General features: G+C 36.8%; 1 long non-coding RNA gene across 2 annotated transcripts; it reads left to right on the top strand.

The window, feature by feature from the left end:
• Positions 1–203: 203 nt before the first annotated feature.
• LOC120114681 lies at positions 204–5,475 on the top strand. 2 transcript variants are annotated; one of them, XR_005515415.1, is made up of 4 exons: positions 204–367; positions 526–770; positions 5,045–5,183; positions 5,282–5,475. It is a non-coding gene; the product is annotated as an uncharacterized LOC120114681 (long non-coding RNA). The 2 variants fall into 2 exon arrangements; XR_005515414.1 differs by having other exon boundaries at positions 4,378–5,183.
• Positions 5,476–9,106: the final 3,631 nt, after the last annotated feature.

Raw genomic sequence — 9,106 nt, 5'->3', positions numbered from 1 at the left:
GTCCATCGTAGTGACGACACGATCATTCAATTTAAATATTTTATTTAATGTTTTCCAGTCAATGCTAATGTCTCGTATTACAACAATCTATTTTCCCTTTTTTTTAAGTAGGTTGGATTACTGGATCCTTTAAAATTGGAGCTAAAGTTCAAACCAAATTTTGAGTGAGCTTAATTCATTTTTTCTGGTACATATGACTAAACGACTATGTTTAGTAGCTTACCATCTTAAAGTTTCAAGACCTAATCTGTCTGCCCTGAGTAGACTTTCTATTTCTTTCGGTGATTTGGCTAAAGTGTGAACGTCTTCCTCCTTATCGAAGGCAAGATTTGTCAATCGATCTGCACAGCAGTTACCTTCCCTCCAGGTATGCTTGATTTCTAGGACCCAACCTTCTTCCTTTTTTTTTAGATTTCGCAATCTCTAAAAATCACCATTTTTTTGAACATCGTCCAAACTTTCCCTGTTTATGGTTTCAATCATCCACTTCGCATCTACTTCAACTATGATTTTCTTTGCACCCAGAGATTTTGCTAGCAGTAATTCTTGACGGAGTCCCCAAATTTCGGCCATGGTACTAGTTGATTTTCCAATATTTATCATGAATCCATGAACCCAGTTACCTTCCTCGTCTGAGTTTAAGATCCCACCGTCTGAGTTCCGCCGTCGCGTAACCAGAATTTGTTTTACAAGCACCATCTGAGTCTAAGATCCAATAGCCCCTTGGTGGTCGTCTCCATTTCACCCACCTGGGTTCCTTAAAAATTCTGGTATGTGAACTTTCCAACGCCATTTTAATGTTTCTTGAAAAATTAAGACTATATTATCTGATTTGGTTAGTATTTCTAGTACCATTATTGAAGACTTGGTCATTTCTACCTTTCCATAATCCCCACAGAATCGATGAAAAAATAGTTCCCCATGGGATTCCTTCGAGCCCTAATTTTTGTGAGCGACAATTAATTTTTAGCCAGTCTTTGAAAGTTCTTGATTGAATCTGGTTATCTATGCTATTTGTATCAAATCCATTCCATACCGATTTTGCAATTGGCCATTCCCTTAGGATGTGTTCAATAGACTCTGTTATTCCCTGGCAGTGGTTGCATTTCGAATTCTGAGTCATCTATTTCCTCATTCTCAGCTCATTTGTGTTTAATCTATAAAGGTAGCATAGCCAAACGAACATTCTAATTCGTTCTGTTGTATCAATGCTCCACACCCTTCCGAATTTTTTCATTTTGTTGTTCTTCCGTTTTTGTACTAATGACCTTTTTGTAAGCGAATTTCACTGTAAATTTTCCATCCTTTGAATAACCCCAGCTAATAACATCATCTTCCTCTAGTTGTGTTGTTAACGAAATAGGTACGCTCCTAATTTGGTCAATTATGCCTTGTGTAACCAGGTTCTGAAGCTTGTCTATGTCCCAGTCTTTATTCTCCTTGATAAAATTTTCTACTTTATCACTTCTGTAATTTTCTCATTTTGGATAATCGTTTGTAAGATCTGCTTTCCCTGTCCACCAATCATGCCAAAACCTTGTTTGTTTGTCAGATCTTATGTAGTATCTGCACCCTTTCTGGATAATGTGTCTGGTCTTTAGCATCCCTCTCCGAGTAGACAAGCTATTGTCTCGGGTTTCCATATTCAGGAACTTTCTTTGTTTAAGGTATTTCTCCCTAAAATTTCCGCACCAAAGAGTATCATTTTCTTTAAACAATCTCCACCCATTTTTGGCCATCAGGACGAGATTCATGTGTCTGGTTTTTCGTATTCCTAAGCCTCCTGTTAACTTTGATCTACACACTATATCCCAACTTACCAAATGATTCTTAACCTGGTCCACCGCCCCAAAGGAAGTTGCGATTAATGTTGTCCAATTTGTTGCAAGTTGCATTTTGGAGGATGGTTGTCTGTATTGTATGGATATACATTGCTGAGGTAACCGACTATATGAGTGTTCGCCGTCCTGCTAGAGATAGAACCTTTCCTTTCCATCCTTCTAACTTCTTCAGCATTTTCTCTATTAAAGGCGTGTACGTTTCTGAGTTTGTTCTTTTATGAATAATGGGAACTCCTCGATAGACCCCCAAATTGTTTGTTTTAGGAATTTCACTGATCTGACATAATTGAGTTGCAGTCTCCTCATTCACGTTGGGAGAAATGAACATCTTTGATTTTTGAAAGTTAACTTCGAGTCTTGAAGCCTTACTGAATTCTTTTAAACACTCATGAACAACCATGACTTGGTCCACTTTGGCTTCGAGGAATAATAGGAGATCGTTTGCAAAAAAAAAAAGTTGGCTAATTTTAGTTCCCCCTTGCTAATTGAATAACTTTCCAAGTACCTCTATCAACTTTTTCTAATATCAGTTGTGAAAAACGTTCCATAACAAGAATAAACAAATATGGGGATAAAGGATCTCCCTATCTTAGGCATTGTCTAGGATTAAAGTACTCCATTTTTTCTCCATTCCATAAGGGATTGATGCTACTTGGTTAAATGCAGAACATTATAATATTGATAATTTTTTCGGAAATTCGAACTTTTGAAGTGTCTTTTTTAGGAAGCTCCAGCTCACTTTATCAGAAGTTTTTTTTTAAATCGATTTTCATGATAGCTGCTCCTTTTTTCCCTTGAAAGTTTATGAGAGTATGAACTGCTTCTTGAACCACCAAGATATTTTTAGAGGTACCCCTTCCCAGAAGAAAAATGTTTTGGAAGGGACCTATAATTCTTTGAAGGATGGGCCTGATACGATCAAACAGGAATTTGGTTAAAACTTTGTAAGAAGTATTAAACAGGCTTATAGGCCTGTAAAGAGTAAGATTGTTAGCCACCTCCCTCTTAGGGATAAACACTATATACACCTTAAGGATTTCAGTGTCAACCACCCCAGAAGTCATAGTTGATCTAACAAAGTTCCATAATGTTTCTTTGACAGTATCCTAATTGTTTTTATAAATGACTGGTTGAATTCCGTCTGGCCCAGGCGCTTTTAAACTTTTCATGGAAAAAACAACAGCTTTCACTTCCTCAATTGAAACTTCTCTGTTTAGCGTTGTTTTTCCTTCTTCGGTTAGGGAAGGTTTAAGCTTTACATATGGCTCTTTAAGTTCATCAGCTTCTTTTTGTTCAAACAACTTATTGTAGTAATCTACAACATGTTTGCTTAGACTCTCTTTGTCCGAGCACCATGTATCATCAATGATCAACCCAGAAATTTTGTTGCATTTACTTCCAACTTTACTGGTGAGATGAAAAAATTTGGTATTTCTTTCTCCTTTCAGCACCCAATCCAATCTCGGTTTTTGCAGCAACATGAATTCTTCTTGGTTTAAGATCTTTTGGTACTCCTCATTTTGCTTCTTTTCAAGATCCTGAAGTCGTCTAGAACTCAAATAATACGGGGACTTTTGAATGCCATCTAAACGGTTTCTTAACGTATGCTTATGTTTGAATATGTTCTCAAAGGCTGAATTCTTCCAATTCTTAATCTGCTTAGTCGTCTCTTCAATTGCTTCCACAATCGACTCTTTTTTGCTGATCCAGGCTTTGTTAAACACTTCATTAAACTTCAAGTGCGTTTTCCAAAAATCTTCAAAACAGAAAAGCCTTTTTTATTTGGAAAAAGTGCAGGCCGTATTAGTATCAATTAAGATAGGATGATGATCAGAATAGTGCCTTGGAAGGACCATAACTTGTAAATTTGGGAAGAAATCCATCATGTCAGTGTTGTATAAGGTCCTGTCTAATCGCTCTTGGAGAATCACCTTACCCTGGTATTTTCTAACCCAAGTGTATATGTTACCTATCCAACCAACATCCAGAAGGTTACATTTGTCCAAATGTTCACGGAATTTGATGATACGCTCAATACAGTCAGCATTACTCTCAAACCTGTCATCAACCGAAGCAATGTCGTTAAAATCACCTATCACACTCTGGGGTCTGTTCATAGCATCCGCGTAATTTCCCAAGTCCATCCAACATTCCTCTTTTTTATTTATGTGTGGTTGAACATAGACAAACGAAGTAAACCAACTTTTCTCATCTTCATTCAATTCACAATGGATAGTTTGATCAGTATTATAGCAAATTTTGATTTTTACTTCACACGAGTTCTATAAAAGAATAATTCCTCTAGTCTTCCTTGAGTAGGTACTTCAAAAAAAATTTCAAAACCTAATTTTTTCCTAATCGACTCTCCCATTCCCACTTGTGATTTTGTTTCCAAAAGGCTAATTATCGAAGGTTTTTTTGCCTCTATAATTTCCTTACAATTTCTGATGAAATCATTGTTTCCCACTTCTCTACAATTCCAAGAAACTATCTTCATAATTGTTTAGTATTTGTTGAATTAATTTCCTGGCAGCAGGAGAATACTCTTGTATTTCTTGGATATTAGTTGTTTCTTCCATGGCTATTATCTCATGGTCTTTCGAGCATCCCACTTCATCACTGGTTCTCTGGTAAGTTTCCTTGTTTATATTCTCAGTCGTTTGTAACTTGAGTTGGTAAGCACTGTTATTGTTCTTTTGAAATTCGATATCCTTTTTCAGAGAGTTTGTGTCTTTACCTTTTCTGTTTGATTTTTTACTTCCAATATTGGTAATTTTGGCAGTATTTTGAGGCGTCGAATAGTTATGGGCAGCCTTCGGACTTTCTCCTGTTCTGTTTCCTTTCCCAATCTGTCTTTGGGTAGCCAAAAATTTCTTTATGTTATTGTCACTTCTCTTTTCAATATCATTTTGTGTGCATTGACATCAATTTCCATTACATTTCCGGGGATATCTAATTCCTTCTCCATTGCCATAAGTGTTGTATTAGTATCATTTATTGTATTAGTATCATCTAATTCCTTCTGTTATCAGTTTGATTCTATCTTTTGCGCTTTGAAATTTCACGGCATAAAACCCGTTTCCAAGGTCGATGTAGTCAAAGACACTTTCCATATTCCACATTGTAGTTATCCTGTTTAGCAGAATTTTGTAGTTTATGGTCTTTACCAGTAACTTGATTATTAAGGCTTTTTTTTTTGCTAGGGTTTTCTGATCTTATTCTTTAATTCTTGTGAAATCTTTATTGTTGGTACGCCATCTTCTTATGGTTCTTCCTCATCCTCTGATTCGTAAACCTCTTCTTCAATTCTACTTAAACTTTGGAACATGCCCTTAAAGCTGGGTGAGTCGGCTACTATATCGCTCCAAGATTTTGTCCATATTTTTTCTTCTGTTATTTTTTCATCCAAAGTTCTAACTCTTTTGGAATTTTTCCTGTAGGTTTTGTTGTTGTTGTTGCCGTTTTGGTCACCTCTGTGATCGGCGACCCTCCTGCATGGAAAACTCAGTCGCAAGATGTCAACATTTAGATAATAGCACAAATGAAGAAGAAGTAAGAGCTATATGAAAGAATATTGATTTTTACTTTTCATTCTGTATTATGTACACTCAACTAATATATTTATATACACTAATTAACCACTAAACTGCTGTTAACAAACTAACTCCCTAACTAGTTTGCTAACTAGCCTCTCAACACTCCCCCTCAAGTTGGAGAATGATTCATGTCTTTTATTCCCAACTTGACCTTCAATCGTTCATGTTGGTTTGACCATAAGCTTTTTGTGAAAATATCAGCCTGCTGATCTTTAGTTGAAACATGTTTGGTACAAACAACTCCCTTTTGTATCTGCTCACGAATAAAGTTACAATCGAACTCAATACTCTTCGTTCTTTCATGATACACCGGATTTGCAACAATGTAGAGTGTGGCTTGATTATCACAATACAACGTTGTTGGCTCATGATGCTCAATTCCTAGTTCCTTAGTCAATCTTCTCAACCAAACTAGATCAGCTACAATAGATGACATACACGAGTATTCAGCCTTAGCTGATGACCGTGAGATTGTACTATGCTTCTTAGATTTCCAGTAAATGAGAGTCTCCTAGCTTAACACAATAGCCAATAACAGAACGCCTCGACATCAGGCAAGCAACCCAATCAGAATCACAAAACGTAACCAAGTTGGGCTTACTTTTGACTGAAAACAAAAATGCCTCTGGATTTCTTTCCCTGCTAATTCTTGAAGATATAACTGATTAAGATGAACACATTTGACGTATGCGTTAAGTAAAGAAGCCTTCCAATCAATCTTTGATACATCCGAATATCTTATAAAAGCTCATCAGAACGGTGCTCAACTTGCATATCATACGCAGATGAAGTAAGCTTTTGATTCTTTTCAAGAAGAGTAGAAACACTAAGTGCATTCCCCAAACTAGAATCTACAATAAGCTCCAAAGCATATTTTTGTTGACTTAGAACGACCCCTTCTGTTGTTCGTACAACCTCGATGCCCAAAAAATACTCGAGTTACCCCAAATCTTTCATCTTGAAATTCTTGTGAAAGATGTTTTTCAAATCTTCTATTATCCCACTATCATTGCCCGTGATTAAGAGATCATCCACGTAAATCAACATTATCACTAATTTTTCACCCTCTCGTTTCGTAAACAACGAGTAATAATGCAGGCTTTGCACATAACCATTGGTAGTAAGAGCTTTAGTCAACTTTAAGTTCCATTGGTGATATGCCTCCGTCAGACCATACAATGATTTGAGCAACCCGTATACTCGAGACTCCCCATGGTTGCGAAAACCATATGGTAGCGTCATATAAACCTCTTAATGAAGGTCTCATTGCAAGAAAGCGTTGAAGACATCCATATGATATAACTCACAACCAAACATAGCAGCCATGACAATAACAGTGCGAATAGTAACCTGTTTTACAACAGGTGAAAAAGTATCATGGAAGTTAACACCTTCACATTGACTATACCCTTTAGCAACTAACCACGCTTCAAACCTTTCAACCGAGCTATCAAAATTATATTTGATCCGATATACCCATTTTGCATCTAATGGGTCTTTTATCCAGGGGAAAATCAACCACTGTCCAAGTACCATTTGCCTCTAGAGCATGAATTTCATGTTGCATAGCCTCTACCCAGCGTTCATCACGAACTGGCTCATGGTAAGTTTTAGGTTTAACTAAAGATATTGAAGAAGCAATGAAAGCTTGTGTTTGTAAAGGTAAATGGGAAGAAGAAATACAATTTGAAAAAGAACGTGTACCTGTTTGCAGCGAAGTAGAAGAAGAGGATTGAGAAGGAAAAACAAAATTAGATAACTAGGAAGGCGGTTTAGTGACTCGGGTAGAACGTTGCAAAGGTGAGGAGCGAGATACAACTGGTTGACTTGATAACCGAGAAGATGAAGGACACGAATTAAGAATCAGACAGGCTGAACCAGTGTTATATTTTGAGCATTTGTAGTTTCAGGGTTACATGGAAACTCAAGCACAAATGAAGACTCATTTAAGGAAGACTCATCACGTGAATTATTTGGAGCATGCGACGCAACAACAGGGATATGCAAAAAATCACGATCAAGTTCATCAGGCAAGGTTGAAATAGGAAACAAAGGAGGATTTTTAACTGGAAAATGAAAAGGAATTATAGACTCATGAAACACCACATCATGATTAACAAAAGAAGATTTAGAACTCAAATTAAGAAGGACATAACCCTTCTACACCAACGAATACCCCATAAAAATCGAAGGAACATACCTAAAAGAAAAATTTATCATGATTGTTAGGGACTGTGGCATAACAAATGCACTCGAATACTCGAAGATGTGAAAGACTAGGCACCTGCCTATGAAGCATTTGAAACGGTGTTGTCCATTGAAGAACCCTGGTTGGCAACATATTTATTATGTAACAAGCAATTTGAATACACTCACCCCAGAATTTAGTTGGAACAAAAGATTGAAACTTAAGGGCACGAGCAACGTTAAGCAAATGCTGGTGTTTTTTATTAGCAACCCCGTTTTATTGGGGTGTATGGATACATGAACTTTGATGAACAACCTCTTGAGAAGAAAAGAAATCACTGCATTCATTACTAAAAAATTCCCAACCATTAACACTTCTCACAATTTTTATTTTACCAGAAAAATAGTTGTCAACATAGGCAAAAAATGTTTAAGGGTAACAAACGCATCACTTTTAAGCCTAAGTAAAAACACACATGTCATACGCGTATGATCATCGACAATAGTTAAAAAATACTTATGTCCACTATGCGTTGAAATACGATATGCTCCCCAGAGATCAATGTGAATAAGAGAAAAAAAAGTAGACTCATGAGAATCACTCACAGGAAATGGTAAACGAGTTTGTTTAGCAAGTGGACAAACACCACAACTTTTAACATGATCAACATTAGACAAATTGTTATTTAACTGAGACATTTTATTCAAAGTACTCAAAGAGGTGCGCCCAAGTCGTGCATGCCACAGTACACCATTATCGGAATTTAACAACGTAGAAGACAAGCAAAAATCTGTGCTGGAAACGGCAGGACAAACCGACGAGCTAGATGATGACTTTAAGATGTAAAGACCGTCGTGAGATCTACCAATCCCCTTCATCTCTCTCCACTGCAAAGGTCCCGTATAAGGCAAAAATGCGGATAAAAGACTAAGCAACGCTTAAGTTCTTTGATTAGTTGCGATACAGACAACAAATTGTAATGAAAATCTGGTACATGCAAAACATTGGTCAACGTTTGAGTAGGAGAAAAAGCATAAGTTCCTTTATGGGCTATCTGGGTGGTTTTACCATTTGGCAATTGAATGAACGAAGAGGAGTCACAAGCAACATAAGAACTCAACTGCTCAAGATCAAATGTCATACGATTCGTAGCACCAATATCTATAATCCAATCATGATGCAAATTAACAAAACGAATACCAGTCATATGTGCTGCAGCTTGCACAAGTGGATCCTTTCCCAACAACTCAAGAATTTGCTGATATTGTTCACGTGTAAAACTAGGAACCTTAGCAGGAATAGAATTTTCAGCCAAGGAAGAGGTTGATTCTCCTTCATTAGTCAACACAACAATGTTAGCAACAAATCCCTTACGCTTTTTAAACTTGTAATCAGCTAGATAACCAATCAACTTGTAGCATGTTTCCTTCTTATGCCCTTTGATATAAAAATAATAACCCACTCCATGGAAACGTTTCTTG

Source organism: Hibiscus syriacus, unplaced genomic scaffold (genome assembly GCF_006381635.1).
Source record: "Hibiscus syriacus cultivar Baekdansim isolate YM2019G1 unplaced genomic scaffold, ASM638163v2 tig00110239_pilon, whole genome shotgun sequence".
Taxonomy (NCBI): domain Eukaryota; kingdom Viridiplantae; phylum Streptophyta; class Magnoliopsida; order Malvales; family Malvaceae; genus Hibiscus; species Hibiscus syriacus.
This window is presented reverse-complemented; position numbering and strand designations above follow the sequence as displayed.